Source organism: Somniosus microcephalus, chromosome 19 (genome assembly GCF_052327205.1).
Source record: "Somniosus microcephalus isolate GS21.2 chromosome 19, FLI_Smic_1.0, whole genome shotgun sequence".
NCBI classification, from domain to species: domain Eukaryota; kingdom Metazoa; phylum Chordata; class Chondrichthyes; order Squaliformes; family Somniosidae; genus Somniosus; species Somniosus microcephalus.
This window is the reverse complement of record NC_141005.1, coordinates 67,031,125-67,052,115: the sequence shown is the minus strand read 5'-3', so window position 1 is coordinate 67,052,115 and position 20,991 is coordinate 67,031,125. Positions and strand designations below refer to the sequence as shown.

General features: G+C 44.3%; 1 pseudogene across 1 annotated transcript; it reads left to right on the top strand.

Annotated features, from left to right (window-relative positions):
- Nucleotides 1–3,793: 3,793 nt before the first annotated feature.
- LOC147104582 (immunoglobulin lambda-1 light chain-like) lies at nt 3,794–7,189 on the top strand (annotated as a pseudogene). Its single transcript, XR_015072399.1, has 3 exons — nt 3,794–3,877; nt 4,015–4,358; nt 6,859–7,189. The product of XR_015072399.1 is annotated as an immunoglobulin lambda-1 light chain-like (transcript).
- Nucleotides 7,190–20,991: the final 13,802 nt, after the last annotated feature.

Sequence of the window (20,991 nt, the reverse complement as noted above, 5' to 3'; positions counted from 1 at the left end):
GGTAACGAGATCCCCGATGTGGACTTCCTGGGGAAGGAGAGCATTCTCTCGTGAGGGGTAGCATTGGTGGCTGTACAGAGCAGTGACCCAATGGAATGGAGCGCCGCAGGGAGGACTTCCTGCCAGCGAGAGGTCGGAAGGCCCTTAGATTTCAAGTTTAAAAGGACTGCCTTCCAGACCGTCGCATTCTCCCTTTCCACCTGGCCATTCCCCCGGGGGTTGTAGCTGGTGGTCCTGCTTGTAGCGATACCTCTCGAGAGCAGGTACTGCCGGAGTTCATCGCTCATAAAGGATGAGCCCCTGATGCTATGAATATAGCTAGGGAAACCGAACAAGGCGAAGAGGTCATTCAGACATTTAATGACCGTGGTACTGGTCATGTCTGAGCAAGGGATGGCAAACGGGAAACGGGAGTACTCATCAATTATGTTGAGGAAGTACACATAGCGGTCGGAGGAGGGGAGGGGCCCTTTAAAATCGACGCTCAGCCGTTCAAAGGGGCGCGTGGCTTTGATCAGGCTTGCTCTGTCTGGCCTATAAAAATGCGGTTTGCACTCGGCACAGATTTGGCAGTTCCTGGTCATGGCCCTGACCTCCTCGATGGAGTAGGGCAGGTTACGGGATTTGATGAAGTGAAAAAACCTGGTGACCCCGCGGGTGGCAGAGGTCATTGTGGAGGGTCTTCAGTCTATCGACCTGCGCGTTGGCGCATGTACCACGTGATAGGGCATCTGGGGGCTCATTGAGTTTCCCGGGCCGGTACAAGATATCGTAATTGTAGGTGGAGAGTTCGATTCTCCACCTCAAGATCTTGTCGTTCTTGATTTTGCCCCTCTGCTTATTATTAAACATAAAAGCTACTGAACGCTGGTCAGTGAGCAGGGTAAATCGTTTTCCGGCCAGGTAATGCCTCCAATGTCGCACAGCTTCCACAATGGCCTGGGCCTCCTTTTCGACAGAGGAGTGTCGAATCTCGGGGCCCTGGAGGGTCCTTGAGAAAAAGGCCACGGGTCTCCCCGCCTGGTTAAGGGTTGCAGCTAGGGCAAAGTCGGAAGCGTCACTCTCCACTTGGAAAGGGATGGACTCATCCACTGCGTGCATTGTGGCCTTCACAATATCTCCTTTTATGAGAGTGAAGGCTGCACAGGCCTCTGCTGTCAGGGGGAAGGAGGTGGACTTGATGAGGGGTCTGGCTTTGTCCGCATAGTTCGGCACCCACTGAGCATAGTACGAGAAAAACTCTAGGCATCTCTTCAGTGCTTTTTGGCAGTGGGGGAGGGGGAGCTCCATAAGGGGGCGCATCCTGTCGGGGCCGGGGCCGATGATTCCGTTCTCCACTACACAGCCAAGAATGGCAAGGCGCTTGGTACGAAACATACATTTGTCCTTGTTGTATGTTAGGTTAAGCCACTGGGCCGTACGGAGGAATTTCTCTAGATTAACATCATGGTCCTGCTGGTCGCGGCTGCAGATGGTGACGTTGTCTAGATAGGGGAAAGTGGCCTGGAGCGTGTTCTGGTCGACCATCCGGTCCATCTCCCGTTGGAAGACTGAAACCCCATTGGTGACGCCGAAGGGAACTCTGAGGAAGTGGTAGAGACGACCGTCAGCTTCAAAAGCTGTGTACTGGCAGTCCTCAGCCCTGATGGGGAGCTGGTGGTATGCCGGCTTCAGATCAATCGTCGAGAACAGCCGGTATTGTGCTATCTGATTGACCATGTCAGATATGCGGGGGAGTGGGTATGCATCTAGCTGGGTGTAGCGATTGATCGTCTGGCTGTAGTCGATAACTAGGCGCTGTTTTTTGCCAGTCTTCACTACCACCACTTGTGCTCGCCATGGGCTGGTGCTACTTTCAATAATCCCTTCCTTCAGGAGTCTTGCTACCTCGGATTTAATGAAGCTCCTATCCCCGGCACTGTAACGCCTGCTTTTGGTAGCGATGGGCTTAGAGTCGCGGGTGAGGTTAGCGAACAAGGAGCGGGGGGGGACTTTAAGGGTGGAGAGGCTGCAAATGGTGTGCGGCGGGCGATTTTAAAGCTGCTGGCTGCAGACTGTGAGTGGGGGGAGGGGTCCGTCGTACGCTAATGTGACACTCTTAAGGTTGCACTGAAAATCCAACCCCAGTAGAACGGCAGCGCAAAGATGGGGCAGGACCAGGAGTTTAAAATTTTTGTATTCTGTGCCCCTTACTGAAAGGGTCACTACACAGTAGCCACCGATGTCCGCTGACTGGGCTTTGGAAGCCAAAGAGATCCGATGTCGCGTCGGCAGGACCGGGAGAGAGTAACTCCGCACCGTGTCGGGGTGGATAAAGCTTTCCGTGCTCCCGCTGTCAAAAAGGCAGGTAGTGGCGCGGCCGTTTACCTTAATGTCCATCATGGACCTGGACAGTTGATGAGGGAGAGATTGGTCCAGCATCACGGAGGCCAGCGTATGGTCGAGCGAGTCGATGTGGTCGTCAGATGAGGCGGTGGTTGAGTCCGGGTCCCCCGTGGTTGAAGTTGGAGATGTCCGAGATGGCGGACAAAATGGCGGCGCCCATGGTCCCGATCCCCACGCGGCTGGGGGAGCCCAAGATGGCGGACAAGATGGCTGCCCCCACGGTTCGCACGCGGCGCTGCTGGCGTTAGCGGTTTTACCTTTGCAGGCGCTGACATAGTGTCCTTTCTTCCCGCAGCCGGAGCAGGTAGCGTTTCTCGCCGGGCAGCGTGCTCTGGGGTGTTTTGCCTGGCCACAAAAATAACATTTCTGTGCCTTGGACATCGCAGCAGCAGTTGAAGGTGGCGGTCCCATGACCCAAGGTTGTGGCGTCCACGTTGCGGAGCGGTTAGGGGAGAAGGCGTCCATATTCCTGTGGGCCGCGTCGAGCGAGAGCGTGATGGACACTGCCTTTCTCAGGTCCATTTCTCCCTTTTCCAACAGTCTCTGCCGGGAGTAGTCGGACCTTAGACCCGCAACGAAAGCATCTCGGATCAGTCCCTCCATGTGTGCTGCGGCTGATGCTTCTTTGCAATCGCAGTCTCGGCCGAGTATCCGTAGTGCCCGTAGGAAGGCCTCCACCGATTCCCCGGGCTGCTGTCTGCGGGATCTTAAGAGGTGCCGTGCATAGACTGTATTTACCGGGCGTGCGTATTGCCCTTTTAGCAGACCGATAGCCGCTGCGTAGGTCGTCGCGTCCTGGATTATTGTATAAACTTGGTGGCTCACCTTTGAGGCCAGGATTTCCAGCTTGTTTTCGTCCAGGGTCACAGTTGAGGCTTGCAGGTAGGCCTCGAAGCAATGCAGCCAATGCGCGAATTTGGTAGCCGAACCCGCTTCTTGGGGGTCTAGGTCCAGGCATGTTGGTCTGAGGGCTCGCAGCAGCTCCTGTTGCTCAGCGTTTGGTGCAGCAGCCTGCTGTTCAGCGTTTGGTGCAGCAGCCTGCTGTTCAGCGTTTGGTGCAGCAGCCTGCTGTTCAGCAAATGTCGACATTTTGTTTTTGCTAATAAAATTGATGCGCTATCAATTACTCATAAAAGCCTGAGAGTTAAGAGAGTAACTAAAGGCTTTTATTAGCAAAGAACAGAGCATGCCTCTCGTGGTTGACTGGGTTCCAAGAAGGCAGGGGGCTGCAGGTCAATCACCTTTATACCTGGGCCTGTGTGGGTGGAGCCAGCCGAGACATGTTGAGGCATGCATAGGTACAACAGTGTGTAACAACAACAACAACAACAACAGTGGTTTACCACACTCTTCACACGCTTCATAAACAGAGTTGGAGAGGAACTATAGAACCCATTTCATCTGCAAACTGTTGGTGTGTCTGAGCTCCTTCAATTCTTTGCGATGTCTTTCTGGATCCGAGTTGTCAGTGTGTTGGTGTTTTGCGTAGTTTGTGAGTATTTTGCTTCCACTGCCTGGTTAGATTTCAGCTTGAAGATTATGAACTGCGAAACCTCTCAGTCCATTTTAATTGCAGGATTACTGCTCTCATTGTCTTGCCTCTTCCCTGACATTGCCCCTTATTTTCAGATTTAAACGCGCAAGTTCCGGTAAACCAGTCGCTTTCGATGTCAACTTCTCCGGGAAAGGATGTTCAAATAAGTTGTACCCTGTCTGGTGCCAGTTTAGGAAGCGATAATGTCTACTGGTACCAGCAAATTCCTGGGAACACTCCCCGGCTTCTAGTCTACTGTTGGTCGGGAAGCAGCATTTACAGAGGCCCGGGTATTTCAGAACGCTTCTCCGGCTCCGTATCAGGCAACACGGGAACTTTTACAATGTCGAATGTACAATCAGAGGACGCTGCGGACTATTACTTGCAATGTGGTCTAGCGGTTTAAACTTCGGTAAAGGAACGAGACTGAGTGTTGGCAGTAATTAAAACCACTTCATTAGTGCATTTCCGTTTTGTAAACCTGATTTTTTTTTACCGAATCTCCCTTAGCACCTCAGTTGGAAGTAACACATCCTAAATGGGCGACTGACCGTCCAGTTTCAGAAGTTTTCACCTGTTGCTACTTCAGGTTGCATCCCCACTTGGTGCAGAATTCACTGATCCCAAACCAGGATAAGAATTGGACTCCAAGTCGCCGAGTTACGCAATGGGAATGATCAATCAATGTTCTCTTCCTAGTGATTGTGCTCGAAGTTGCGTTGACTGCATCTCAGGTGAGAGTCGAGCCACGGAATGATGCCCGGTCATTGTCTCGGCTCGCATGAGAAGTACGGGCGAGCGACTGGCGCCCATGCAACCACAGTCCAGTGGACGCCAACGCTTTTAGGAGAAGAATGCAAATTGGAAGGAATCAAATTCTACAATGTATCTTAAATTCTGTTTCCAATTAAATACCCTGTAATTTCCCTAAACGCACTTACTTGAACTAATTACCGTGGCCCTGAATTACTTTAGTGTTGATTTGATAGGCCTGGCATTAATCATAATAATAAGACTTAAATTTGTTCAATAATTTATACGATTTGATTTCATATTTTTGGAATGGTATTCGTTTTAAACAGCGTCAGTGGAGTGGTTTAGTAATCTATAGAGTGATATGCTCTCGCAATGTATTAGCTATGTTAGAACAGGTTCGTTCGAATGCTCTTAGAATTCCCCTAAATTATCCAGCATAGTGAAGTTTCCTGCAACGTTTACGACGTGACTAATACATGGAGATTGGAGGCAATCTCTTTTCTACTAATTAAAATTGTTACAGCTGTCTTGCGCCTATAGCTCAGTAAACTAATGGGAATGCTGGAAATTATTCTAGTCCCTGTTTTTAGTGACATCATGCGAAATAGTGATCAATTTCTAAAGAAAATATACCATCCAGGGGAACTGAATGTGTGAATGAACGAGCAAATAGACGCATTTAGACTCCTGCTATCGCAGAGCGCCCCTTCCCCGCTTTGAACTAGTACCATGCGAGATCCTGATAGGATCGACATGTATCTTCATCGTTGATTTGTTTGATGTTTAAAATGAGAGGAACCACTTTAGTTTAGATTGTTTAACGACTTTGTTAAACTGCGGGTGAATTTCACAGCACTGTTACAGGGCGTTGATATATTAATATCTCAGAGCCAACTTTTAATCCGAATGCCGTTTTAAAGCAAACGTGGGCAGTGAACAAAATAGAGAGCAGTTCGATCAGTAAGGACCCGATTTGTTGTAGTTGAATTCCCCCATGGTTATTATTCTGTGCGTCTAAACATTTCATGTGTTTGCTTCGATATTTCTCTCCGCACTTCCTGATCACTATTTGGTGAGCTGTAGTTTACCCGAATAGTGTGACCGATATCTTCCCACCCTTCATCTCAATCCATACGGGTCGATGGTCGCTGTCTGTTTAATGTGAATTTTGTCATTTCTTTGCAATTTTTTAATTGCGATGCTTATGGGGTACGATGTGAGATAATAACGCGTGCTCACACTCTCAGTGTTTGGAATGTGAATATCCTATAGTGATATAAATTGTGGAATGAATCACGGGGTCATCGCAACAAAAACATGTACAAACCTATAAGTAAAACTAAAGTGCGTGTTTAATATGAGTTCAGCACCAACCCGTATTAAAGCAGTTGTAAATCTGCTTGAAGTATTACAATAGAAAGTCTTCATTGTTCTGCCCAAATAATGAAAGGAGCAAGATTCGCAGTTCCACTGCAGAAATCTCAGCTCAGTTAGTTGTTTTAATGCACAAATTAGTATTTCGAAAATGCGTAGAGCGTTAAAGTTTTTAAATCTGATAAAAAAAATTAGTTTACACTGCAGGTTTATTGTTGGCGCCATGCGATTGCTGCTTGCAGTGACTAAGGCGGCTAGAATTTAAAGCGCCAAGATGTTTTATCTGTATTTCATTGCCTGTGTGTCTGTACATGAAGGACATTATGTTCTATATTCATAAAATACATAAATGATATGGCGGTCTCTCTTCTTGATGACTTATCATCTGTACCATGTGAACGCATCACAATAAGATATAAGAAGGGTCAGTGGAGTAGATCTTGACACTGTGCGATAGTGTAAAATGGGTGGTTGTGAAACGGCAGCCCCTTTCAAATCTCTCCTGATCTTATTTAAAAGAATTGAGTGGAAATAAAAATGCAGAGAGAGGTAAAACGGACTGGCGATTCATTATCATCCATTTTTCACTAACGCACAAAGTCAAGATTTATCCCAGTATCTTTAAAGATAATTATTCACCGGAGCATTTCAGCTGACAAATATTTAAACTGCCCATAGTATGAATGTAATATTTTGAAAGATGTATATTGCAAAGGGATCTATTTATTATATTGACTGGATTGATGCAATACAAAATATATTATTTTGAACAAATATTATGCTTCAACCGAAGCAATTCTCCAAAACAGAACCGCAGGAACCATCCGTCTCCGTCCTTCCGCCTTCATCGGATCAAATCGCAGCAAAGAACACGGCGACCCTGGTGTGTTTGGTCAGCAGATTTAAACCGGGCGCTGTGGAGATTGAGTGGACTGTCGATGGCAGTGTCAAAGGGAATGGTGTTGAGAACAGTCGGATCCAGCAGGAGACGGACAACACGTTCAGTGTGAGCAGTTATCTGACTCTGCCAGCCTCAGAGTGGAACTCACACGAGCTTTACTTCTGTGTGGTTAAACACGAGACTCAGGCAAACCCGCTTCAAACAAGTATCGCCAAATCCAGCTGTACCTGATTTCAGAAATTGTATTTGACCGAGCTGAGAAAGTTTGTTCATCCCCATTCGTTTCATTTTTGTGACAAAAAATGGTAGAAATTTAATGCATTTCGGAGATTTAAGAAAAATAACCATTGCGTTTGGAAATTCGTCTGTTAAAACTTGTTAATTTTAAATTCTCTTCGAGCGAAAGGTTTTCGGTGTTCATTGAAAACTCAGTGTTAATTAATCTAGGTTATATGCATCCAATAACGTTAATGAAAAGGCAACAATATGATTATTACAGCCTAAGAATTTTCTTACTGCTAATCTTTTCTAATACAGCTGTTGAATAAAATAATTGAACCAATCTCAAATACAATACGGTTTTTCGTGTCTTTTATTTCTGAATCAAAATAAGTCAAATCTATAATGCAATTGCTTTCAGGGTTGTTTCGGTGTTATTAAAACTCGCCTAATCAGGCGTGTGCTGAGTTATTTTTAAAGACAGCAGTGTGTGACTGATGTGTCGATGTTGCGGTTCACACACACTGGCGCGGTTGAATGCGTTCATCGATATTTCCCAAACCATGGGGGGGTGAAATTGGTCTTAGGCAAAAGGGCAACATTGGCGATAGCAAATCGGCAGCCCGTTATGCACTGCCGCCCGATTTTGATTTCTATTGACTTTAAGAAGACCTATTTCACCCTCATATTTAAGCTGAATGTGGTAGCTTTTCAGTTTGCTGCCCCCAGTAAAGCAGTGGATCAGCTGTAGATTTTGAAGCATCCTATTTTTTTTCATCGAATCATGGAATGATACAGCACGGAACGAGGCCATTCGGTCCACGGTGCCTGTGTCGGCTCTTTGAAATAGCTATCATTTAGTCCGACTGCCCTGCTCTTTCCCCAACGCCCGGAAAATTTCACCCTTGAAGTATTTATCCAATACTCTTTTGAAAGTTATTACTGAAGCTGCTTCCAGCACCCTGCCTGGTGGTGCATTCCACATCATATCTGCGTATTCTGTTTCCTCAAGTCCCTTCTGGTTCTTTTGGCAATTATTTTAAATCAGTGTACTACGGTTACCGACCCGTCAGCCACTGGAAGCTATTTCGACTTTTCAATATCGATTTTTCACTTGCTAAAGGAGTGGTTCTATGGTTCAGAAAGGTTCTATGGTTCAGAAAGGTTCTGTGTTCCATCATTTGTTCAAATGATGGAACACAGAACTGTGAGACTTGACTTTTCAAGACGCCATTCTGGGAAGCTTGACCAAGTTCGGAAGGTATTTTTGAGACTATTTAGGCTAATTGAGACGATGCACTTTCACGGAGATAAGTGGCGATCTTAAAGATAAGATAACCGCCTAGCTAGGCCTTGAAAGTCTGCCAGAAACTTTCGTAAACATCAAATGCTGTAGCATCAGATTTTTTGAACCAAGGGCTAGAGAGAAGGGGGAAAGTACCAGCAGCTTACTTTTGCCAGCGAGAATGGTACAACATCAACCATTCTAAATTGAGAGGAACAGATCAGAGAAAGGCCAGTGTATAGATACTTCTTTAAATGGTAGCCGAGGCCATGTGTTTGTTGAGTATCTACGTTTTATTAGCTATACCAGTTAAACAACAGGAGTTGTGCGAGTCAGAACTGAGACCGCCACATGTCACTAACCAATAGCCTGGACATATGCGAGGCACGTGACGGGGGCACAGAAGCCTTGCACGCACGAAAATCAGCACTTCGCTTCACATCCTTTCCCTCACGGAATAAAATATAATGTCTATCCGTTTCATACCCCAAGTATTACATTGTTTTTCCTCATCTTCAAAAAATGTGTACATATAATGGAACTCTGAAATTTACCCAAAACAAAACACACAACACAAAGAGGCACCATTCCAGACATAGTCCGTCAGTCGAGCTGGAGGCTTGCACTGCCTTCCAGATCTATGATCTCCAACTGGTGTCTGAATACCAAGAGTTTCCGGTGTTGTTGCTTGATTTGGAGACTATAGACAGTTCAGAGGACCGCTGAGGACTTGTGTTTCTGTTGCTTACAGGTGGCTCATCAGCATAAATCAACTGACAGCGTTTCCTGTGATATGATGAGTCTCCGACTTGCACGTCGTAGCTTCTAGGACCTACCACACTTGTGCATGTACCAGCGCTCCAAGTACTCTGGCTAGGGAGTTTCATCCATACTGTTTCACCAGGTTGTAATGTTTGAAGTGGTTTAGCATGTAAGCTGACAAGTGCATAAGTGACTTCCTCAGTCGAATATTGACGCTGCAGGAGTGTTTCACCTATAGAAAGTAGTGTCTTGCACCAGCGAACCATAAATCTCAGTACAGGGCTTGTGCCAACACCTTCACTTGGCGTGTTGTGCCAATCTAATAGAGCTAAGAACTCTGATTGATCAGATTCTTTGCTATTCATGAAGAATCATTTGAAGGTTTTGATGGCATTCTTGGCTTTGCCATTGGACTGTGGGTAGTGAGGTGATGACGCTCCGTGTTTAAATCCCCATGTCTTAGCAAATACTGCAACTTGAGCTGATGTGAATTGTGTATCATTAACCGATACTAGGATGCCTAGTAGTCCAAATGTCAAAAACATTTCCTCATGTTCTCTCAGAACGCTGTGTGTAGTAACGGAAGTGAGGCTGGCTATTTAGACGAAGTTAGTGTAGCAATCACACACAACGAGCAGGGTGCGGCCATGTAGCTCGCAAAGGTCAGCGCCAACCTTTGACCAAGGCCTAGCCTCAATTTCATGCTGTAGTTGTGGTTCCTTATTTGGAGAACTGTGTTGAGCTCTGTTGACATCCTGGGCCAATAAAGGCTGTCATGGGCCCTGAGGATACAACCTTCTATGCCAGTGTGCATTGAATGTGCGACTAACACTATTTCCTTACATAGTGCAGCTGGCACCACGAGTTGCTGTCCCTTGAATATCAATTCACCTTGGACCATTATTTCGTCTTTAAAGTTAAAGTAGAGGTAGAGGCATTCCATTACCACCGACTTGCTCCCGCACCAGCCTTGCTCAATGATTACATGCTGTTGCTTCTGAACACAGTCATCCGCTGCAGCATGATTAAGTTGTTGCCAGCATGAGTCTCCAACCGGAAGTGATTCACGATGATCAATTTCTTCCAGCTCATGTGTCAAATCACGAGCATTATCTTTTGGCGGGTATGCTCTGCCGAGTGTATCACCTAGGACCATCTTCTCCACTTCCTTATACTAAACTTTCAGACTGTATTTTTGGAGTCTAAGCAACATTCTTTGAAATTGATTTGACACGTGCTTTCGTGGCGTGATCATTATTGGTTGCAATTGATGTTGGACCATTTCATCGTTCACCATGTCCCAGCCGTAGATGTAGGCTTCAAATTTATTGCAGGCGAACACAATTGCTAAAAGTTCTTTATCGATCTGTGCATATCTCATCTATCTCTGATGATAATGCTTGCGATGCTTAGGCGATTGGTTGTCCATTTTACATCGTTGCTGCTCCAAGTCCCGATTGAGATGCGTCACATTGTAGGATTACTTCTTCCCTAGGATTGTAACAGTGGAGGACTGGGGGGTTGGTGACCATTACTTTGAGTCGTTGTAATGCCAATTCGTGTGATTTGCCCCAGAATCATTCTTTGTCCTTCTGCATCAAATCTAAAATGGTTTTATTATATCTGACAGATGTGGGAGAAACCAATCAGATATTCAGCAAATCCAAGCAGTCTTTGTATCCGTGCTACATCAGTTGGGGATGGCATCTCCAAAATTTCAACGCAAATTCATCGTCCTGTACCAATGTGACCAATGATAGGCACTTCTTGCCTACGAAGTTTCAGTTTGTCCATGTTTAACACAACCCCACGTTTTTACATCGATGAAGAAAGGCTTCCAGGTGTTTGTCATGGTCTAGAATTGCTTCTTCAAGCGCCTCTCCATTACCAACTGTTTTAAAAAAAAATCATCTGCAATGATCTCTCTCCCTTGCAGTCTTTCCACCAGCTCATGCATCTTGCATTGGAAAATCTCGAGCACTGAGCTGATTCCAAATGGCATATGTTTCCGACGGTATCAACCAAAAGGTGTGAGGAATGTGATTAGATATGACAATAGTTCATCAATACTCACATTGCGGACATCGAGAATCATGAAGACTTTATCAACATGTAGGTATATAGTGACATCTTCAACGGTCAACGGAGGATAATGCTCTCACTTGATGGCTTTATTTAAGCCTTTGGGAAATAAGCGTGCCATTCCTCTTTGGTACAACTACCATCGAACTGATCCATGAGGGCAGCCATGTTACAGGAGCGATGATGTACTGTCTGACCAGACCACCAGGGTTTCCTTAAACTCATCCCTTAAAGCTACTGGCACTCGATGTGGGACAAGTTGGACCAGAGCTACTGCCTTTTTGTGCCTGATTCGATACTCTCCATCAACTTGTCCTAAAACATCACTGAAGATTCGAGGATGTTTCTGTATTAAGCACTCCTTGGCCAGTGGTTTGTAGTTTTCGAGCATGTACACTGATGCACCAATAAAGGGCGTTCTATTAATTTCATAAGTATCTGTATGCTTAATAATATTCATGGCCAGGAAGGCCTTTCTACCCAGCAGAGGAACTAAGAACAGAAAAAGACTTCGTCATCAGTGCAGTCAGTGCTATTGGTTTGGATGACCCACAGTGTTGTGCTACTGATGAGATGAGGAAAGGCTGATGTCTTATGAGGAAATGTTGAGCAAGTTGGGCCTATACTTATTGGAGTTTAGAAGAATGAGAGGTGATCTTATTGAAACATATAAGATTCTGAGTGGGTTGGACAGGGTAGATGCTGAGAGGATGTTTCCCCTCGTACAGGAATCTAGAACGAGGGGGCATAGTCTCAGAATAAGGGATCGCCCATTTAAGACGGAGATCAGGAGGAATTTCTTCTCTCAGAGGGTCGTGCAACTTTGGAATGCTTTACCCCAGCGAGCTGTGGACGCTGAATCGTTTAATATATTCAAGACTGAGATAGACAGATTTTTGAGCAACAGGTGAGTCAAGGGTTATGGGGAGCGGGCAGGAAAGTGGAGTTGAGGCCAAAATCGGATCAGCCATGGTCTCATTAAATGGCAGAGCAGGCTCGATGGGCCGAATGGTCTGCTCCTGCTCCTATTTCTGATGTTCTTATGTTCTTATACTCCAGTGCATCTTACAACGAGAATAACGACGTTGAACCTTGATTTGCATTGTCCTTTAGCGGGGACCCTTGAACTGTCGTAAGTGACCGTATTAAGTGGTTCAACCTATGACAGCTTAAATTCTCGTGTAGTCTTTTAATATCGGTGAAGCCGAATCACATTACATTGTGCACCAGAGTCTATTTGGAATCCGATGTAGTTGCATGACTCATGTTTAAGTGTAACACACCGTGAGTTATCCAAACCAATAGTACTGACTGCACTGATGACGAAGACTTTTTCTGTCCTCTATTCATCATCTATTGCTCTAGCCGTATTTCTATGTTCAGGAGATTCTCTTCCATTGCATTTTACTGCGAAATGGTTGGCTTAGCCGCACGTGCTGCACTTTATCCCAAAGGCAGCGCACCGCTCTCCTCTGTGGAATTTGTGTCTCTTTCCGCAATTCCAGTGGGGAGCCTCTGTCGTTGTCCCGAAGCTTGCCACTGTCATGTCTTGGGATCTCATTGGCTTTCTGTACGGTACTCACGTTCTTTCCACCCAAATCCCCGAGGACTTGGGTTGCACTGCCGTGCTTTCAGATGCATGACACATCTCGTCCTTCTTCAACAGGGTTAGGTTAGCCTCTCGAAGCAGTCTCTCTCTCACCTTTATATCTGCAATCCCAAACACAAGTTGGTCTCGAGTATCTCTTCTGGCATTAAACAGTCGAAATTGCAGCCATCGTCGAGTTTTGGCAGTACGGTACGATATTGGTCATATGTTTCTTTAGTTTCTTGTATTCTTCTGACAAACTTGTATCTCTTAAAGGGAATGTTCTTGCACAGTTGACAATACTGAGAAAACGTTGCCAGCACTGGCACCATCTTGTCTCCTTCTTCAGCTTTGGCCCAGCCACGTGGAGTACACTTGGAGTTTCTTCCCCATCACTGTGAGAAGTGCTGCCACCAGCACTAGCTCCGTATTCTTTTCATGCTCCGTCACAAGAGTGTAGTTTATCCAGGCTCGCTCGAATCTCTTCCTCTTTTCAAAAGCATTTGTGTCGTGGATGCCGAGAGCAGGAGGAGGTGGTAGAGAATAACCTGACACCATTTTGAACAAGCTTCAATTGTCGAGTAACTATTTTTAAGTCGTGCAGGCCGTTCATATGTCCGCCAAAAGTGAAAGTTGTTTTAAAGAATCACTACCACTGCTGCCATCACGTGTAGATAATTCTTTAAATAGTAGGCGAGACCTTGTGTTTGTTGAATATTGATGTTTTATTAACTACACCAGTTAGACATCAAGAGTTGCAAAAGCCCGAGATGAGAGCTCAACGAGTCACTAACCAATAGCCTAAACACGTGTGAGACACGTGACGGTGACACAGACGCCGTGCAGAAAACGAGCGATTTGTGTCACAGCTAGAAGAACACCAAGAAGGATGCCAACGAAGATTTCAGTATCCAGAAGCAGAACAATGTGACCATTCTGAGTTTCGATTTGTAACACTGGCTAGGTTGCAAGCATCTCTATCTGTAAACCGGTTGTGTTTTAATGTCAATAAAACCAATTGTTACAAATGTTTAAATCCTTCGTTGATTTTATCTATGGATAAAATCTAAAGATTAAAGCTTAAAGAGAAAGTTAGAAATAAACCTACCATATGTTTAAAGACCCTTTCTCTATAGAGCCTAGAATCATTGAATCATAGAATGAAACAGCAAAGAAGGTGGCCATTCGGCGCATCTTGCCTGTGCCGGCTCTTCGAAAGCGCCATCCAATTAATCCCGCTCCCTGCTCTTTCCACATAGCCCTGCAAATGTCTCCCCTTCAAGTATTTATCCAAATCCCCTTTTAAAGTAATTATTGAATCTGCTTCACCACCCTTTCAGGCAGTGCTTGCCAAATCATACTAATTCACTGTGCCTTTTTTTCGTCATGTCGCCTCCGGTTCTTTTGCCAATTACCGGAAATCTGTGTCCACTGTTTACTGACCCTTATGTCACTGGAAACAGTGTATCCTTATGTACTCTATCAAAACCCTTCATGATTTTGAACAGCTCTTTCCTAAAGTGTGGTGCCCAGATTTGAACACAATACTCCAGCTGAGTCTTAACCAATGTTTTATAAAGTTTTAGCGTAACGTATTTGCTTTTCTATTCTATGCCTCTATTTACGAAGCCAAAGATACTGTATGTCTTTCTCAACTTTTCCTGCCACCTTCAAAGCCTGTGTACGCAGACCCCCGGAACTCTCTGTTCCTGCAACCCCTTTAAATTGTATCATTTAGTTTATATTGCCTCTCCTCATTCTTCCTACCAAAACGATTCACATCACACTTCTCTGTATTAAATTTCATCTTCCGTGTGCCTGCCCATTTCACCAGGCTGTCTATGTCTTCCTAAAATCTGTCATTATCCTCCTCACTGTTTACTACATTTCTGAGTTTCGTGCCATCTGCAAGCTTTGAAATTGGCACCACTCCCATATCTAATCAGGATTGGAATTTCCAACCTTACTTTCCCCAGCAACTTAAGATGAGACGGGGTAACATTTTTACTTTGAATGCTGCCAGCCATTTAAGTAACTCCTATTCATCTATTTTAGTCTGATCCAATTTCTCTACTACCTTCTGCTTCGCTGTGACAAAATTCTAGCCTGACACTCCAGTGCAGTACTGAAGGAAAGCTGCACTGTCGGAGCGTGCAGGCTTTCGGATGAAATGTTAAACCAAGGCCCCGACTGCTTTTAGCGGTGGATGTAAAAGTTCCCAAGGCACGATTTTGAGGAAGAGCAGAGGTGTTATCCCCGTGCCCTGGCCAATATGTATCCCTCAATCAACATCACCAAATCTGGTCATTATCACATTGCCACCTGTGGGATCTTGGCTGTCGCGTTTCCTACATCACAACAGTGACTACACTTCAAAAAGTACGTCATTGGCTGTAAAGCACTTTGGGACGTCCGGTGGTCGTGAAAGGCGCTTTATAAATGCAAGTTTTTCTTTCTTTTCGAGGGCATAACCTCAGGGGAAGATCAGCAGAAATCCTATTGGTGCAGTTTTGGACTCTCCCACTGAAATTATGGTGCCCAGTCAGGAGAAACCCGAATGAAATTCACCCCTCTATATTTGGTCTTGACTCTTTATGTACAATGCCACGGGAAACTGAATACCAATGTAATCAAAATCTTGTATCAGCACGCACTTGTGGTCTACAAGACCTTTCTTACAGTTATCACAATGTAATCACACTTCTGTGACAATTTATTCCCATTATAAATCCTATGTCCATATCTATAATGGCAACTGCCTATGTAAAGTTATAACTTTATAATTACAGCCACAAGCAGTGGTGCCATTATAGAGTCTCCGTATTGCAGCACTCAGCCCCTCGGCCTGCACTGTAGAGAACTTAATATGCTCAAAGCAATTCTACTTTTCTGATACAATGCCTCCAGCACATTCAAATCAATGTATAATATTCAAATTAATGAGTACAATGGTAACGTTAATAATGGCCCAGATTTTGTGAGGCCGATGACGGCGTACGCGTTGCGTACGCCAACGTGAGCCTTGTAAAAGGCCCCGCAAGTTCCGGCTTTCTGTATGCACTGTGCATGCGCAAAAAGCCAGAACGTGCGACCTGTCAAGGTTCGCCTTGACAAATCATACGAACTGACCCAAAAATCTATTTTGCTGGTGCAGAGCTGGGCTATTTTCCGAATTACTAACCAGCAAATGCCCACAAAACATTGATGCCTGCTAAAAACAAACCTAGGGCCTGCTTTCACCCGCGTAAGGGCAATATAAATGTTAAATTGAAAATGTAAAGATAAAAATCACCCACAAAAATTTAAAATTAGTTGATGTAAATTTTGGCCCGGATTAAAATGTTTAAATTACATCTGCATTGTAAATGCTTCATTAAAGGGACTTTTAATTAAATTTCAAAATGGGAACATTTATTTTTATTCCAGCTCTGTAAATTATGTAATTATTTGGGGGAGCCTCATATGCTAATCAGGATTCCCTTCGGTAACTAGTCTCCATAAGCATGAGGAGGAATCCTCCTTTCTGATAGGAGGACCTGGCCCATGTGATCCCAGGGACGTTTCCGAACCGCCTGCGTCCCTGGGATCCGTCGGCCTTCACGCGGGCGTATGCCTGCAGGCCCAGGAACCGAAATCTCCGAAACCCGGAAGCCAGCAGGTAGGTCGAATTTTTTTTCGCCTGAGAGGTGTACTGCGGAGGTCCGCCTCCGGCCGCAAATTCCGGCCCGATGTAACCATAACGGTAATGCCTGTGATAGATCTGGAGTGTCATTGTCCCTTTCCACAATCTTGCCTGTAGTTCTTACTTGTTGCAGAAATAGCGGTGTTTCATTTTAAGTATTACCTTTCTTTATTAAGTCTGGATGGTATTAATACCACAAAAATATTACTAAATCGTGCCAAGCGGAAATGGACACGACAAACAAGAAGTCTGAACAATTTAAAATATTGCAATTGGAGCTCTTATGGTTTTGCTGATATTTAGTCAGAGGAAATCGCGTGTCTTTCACATATTTTCGTTCGAACAAGTTGAGCATCTCAGTTCTGCATCTGTCAGCTCCTCAGCCTGTGCTGCAGAAAATAAAATCAAAATATGAAATAAAAATAGCGACAGAATATATATCTATTAAATGGCGAATAAATTACATCTTCGTGTCCTCATCCCATTACACTCACCCTCTAACCCCAATTAAGCTACAGAATACCATCAGGAATGTTATTAGGATTCTCCCGATTCGCGGCCGACCTTAGGGAAATGTCATCGGAAACCCCATCTGTGTAGTTTTGAATATCTCGCGCTGAAGTTATGGTGCCCAATCACGAGAAACCCTAAGGAAATTCACCCCACTATATCTGGTCTTGACTCTCTACGTAAAATGCTATGGGAAATTGAACACCAAGAAATCAAAATCTTATATTTGAATGCACTTATGGTCTACAAGACCTTTCTTACTGTTACCACAATTTAATCACACTCTTGTGTCAACTTGTTCCCGTTAAAATTCCTATGTCCATATCTATAAGGGATACGGCCGGTGTAAAGTTGTAACTTTATAATTACAGCCGCTAGCAGTGGTGGCACCGTATTGCACCACTCAGCCCCTCGGCCTGCACTGTAGGGAACTTCCTGTGCTCAGACCAATTCTACTTTCCTGATTCTCAAATTGGTGGAAGTTTCGCTATTTATGTATAAATAATAATGGCTGGAAATTGTGGTCAGAGGGTTGCCACCCACGTACACCTCCAAAACAACAGAAAACTCCGTACTTATCTGCTGCCTCCGGCGCTTCGGACTCTTCTGGTCCTGGGCCTGCAGGCGTACGCCTGCGCAAAGGCCTACGCATCCCAGAGGTGCATGCGGTTCGCAAGTGTCCCTGGGATCACGTGGACCAAGCCAACTATTGACAAAGGGAGATTCCTATTATGCTTATGGGGATTCCATTTACCTACGGAATCCCCATAAACAGAATAGAAATCGCCTAAAAATACAATTTCACAATACTGAAATGAAAATAAATGATCACAAGTTCAAAATTAATTAAAATGCCATTTAATTAAACATTTAAAATAAAAAGAAATTGATTAATACGTGTAAACATTTTTAACTGGCACAAAATTGACCTAAACGAATTTTAAATTTAAGTGAATGCTTAATTAATTAAAAATATATATTTTACCATTTATTTAAAACTTATGCTGGTAAAAGAAGGCCTTATGCCTTCTTTTACTAGGTATAAGGGTTTGATGTGTATTCGCTAGTCAGTAGTTGGCCAAATAACCCAATTCTGCGCCAGCAAAAGTGAACTTCCAGTGGATGGGTACGATCTGTCAAGGAGAAACTTGCATGCGGAGACCTTGAACTTGCGGGGCACTTAGGATGGCGTATGGTGTGCGTACACCACCATACGCCCTGTAAAATCCCGGCCATTATAAAATCAACGTATTATATTAAAATAAGGGCAAACTGCATTAGTTAAAGACTAGGCCTGAATACGTCTGCATGCACTAATTAAACTATCCCCTTCTAAACACGAGGGCAGATTTTGACTAAAATTAAACAGAAAATGCTAGAAACACTCAGGTCAAGCAGCATCTGTGGAGAGAGAAACAGAGTGAACGTTTCATAGAGTCAGAGTCATAACGGCACAGAAGGAGGCCATTCGGCCCATCTAGTCCGTGCTGGCTCTCTGCAGAGCAATCCAGTCAGCCCCATTCCCCCGCTCTATCTCCGTAGCCCTGCAAGTTTATTTCCCTGAAGTGCCTATCCAGTCTCCCCTTGAAAACATTGAGTGTCTCTGCTTCCTCCACTTCTGTCGGCAGTGAGTTCCACGTCCTCACCATTCGCTGTGTAAAAAAGTTTCCCCTCACATCCCCCCTGTATCTCTTGCACAACACCTTAAATCTGTGTCCCCTAGTCCTTGGACCATCAACTAGTGGGAACAGCCTTCCCCCGTCTAGCCTATCCAAACCCGTCATAACCTTGCACACCTCTATCAAATCACCCCTCAACCTCCTTTTCCCTAATGAAAGCAAATCCAGCTTCTCCAACCTGTCCTTGTAGCTAAGATCCCCCATTCACGGAACCATTCTGGTACATCTCCTCTGCACCCTCTCAAGTGCCTTCACATCTTTCCTAAGTGGTGACCAGAACTGGACGCAATACTCCAGTTGTGGCCTAACCAGCCTAACCAGTTTCAATTTGATGATTGTTCAGCAGAACAGCTGAGGGTATATCTTGACGTCATACGATCATATAAAATATACCAGAAATTCGGGTCGGAGGCTTCCTGCGGGTGCAAGCCTCCGACCTGCACTTACCTTGTGCGCCGGCCGTTGAGCTGTGAGCCCCCATGGAATTGCAATCCTGGGCCTCCTCCAACTGCCGGCGCGCAGTGCTTGCATATCCCAGGGGCGTAGTTAGTTCGATGCGTCCCCTGGGATCACGTGGGCCATGGAGACCCAATGGTAGCAGGGAACGCTTCATTCATAAGTTTGACAGGAAGACCTGTCAAACCTATAAATACTATAAGCCCCAAAACATCACTAAAACCTCAAATAATTTTGTTTTTATCACATTTTTAAAATAAACTATAAATTACATGAAATAACTATTTTAAACAATAATTTACATTTTTGAAAAAAATAATTACATTTTCTAACGGGGCTAAAAATAAACTTACCTTTCTTTAAAGTATTTAAAAATAATAAACCTGTGGAAAAAATGTTTTAATTTTAATTAATTCACCACTTACCTTATTAAAAGCAGGTCTTGCGCCTGCTTTTTACAAGTGTAACTGCTGGAGACTTTCCCTCCCGGAGAACCCTGCAAAAAAAACGTAAGTTCGATGCGCACCCGCTGCCTCTCCTGCGCACGCGTTCCACCTCTTAACCCCTTCTTTCAGGGGAACGGAAGTGCCGGTTTCCCGCGCATGCGCACTGAATGCACGAAACCGGCACTTTTTAAATATATCGCCCGTTTATACTATCCCACAAAGTCAAGATCTACCCTTAAGTTTCACTTGGACTAAGCTTGGTCTTTACAACCCATGCGCATCGCCACCGCAGATCGTCTAGTACTATATATTTAATATATATAAATTATATAAAGTATAATCACATAATATATCAATAACATAATACTAGATGCACGTAATATGACACCATGTATGGGTATAAGATATGCCGAATTTATAATATCCGACACCAGACATCGCTACAGTGTTCCGACACGCTGTGGGTAATTTTGACTTTAGACCTGAGTATAAAACGCTCTATATCAGCTTGGTCACCGGTTAACCATCTCTACCGGTTTAGTTTCCATTGAAGTCAAATGCAATAGCAACATGAGTGTCATTATTCCAAGTTCATGTGTTGTTCGCGTCCTTCTGGCAACATTTTGTTGCGCTTTCCAATAGCACAGGAATATCAGTCACGTCTGACAAAGCTAATTGCTCAGAAATAATTTATAGTCGATTGTTTCATCCGCTTGGTGCTTTCAATCAGAGAGCTCCAATGCACCATCCACAGTAATAGCCCATGTGAATTTTCAGATTCAAACAACTAAGTAAAGTTATAATGGAACAAATCATGCACAGATTGCGTCTGCCGCGAGGTCATTTTCTCGGAACCAATTTTTAGGTGCACATTGTAGTTGAAATATTTATCTTCATTTATCCTTGGCAACTAAAATGATCACGAATATTATGATATAAAAATGGAACGTGTTTGTTATAATCTCTGTGAGACTGCACAGAAAATATATGCAATATAAATGAAAAAAGGCAACGGCTTGTGTTAAAATAGATATCAAAAACGTGTGGGTTCAATTATTTCTATTTCTCTGTTCGTTTAAGAATAAATATAAGAATAGAAATATGTTTAAGCATGCAGAAACACAAAATATGAACACCGTCCCTTATCTTCCTGGTAGTTTGAGATTAATTTGACACATAGTAAGAAGCTGGCAGCTTTTGATTGGCGGCAAGGTGCAGACTGATTTGAATAAATACGGAGCACCTCTTCACACGGTTGATAAGTGGAGTTGGAGAGGAACTTTAGAACCCATTTCAACTGCAAACTGTCTGAGCTCCATTCAATTCTTTACA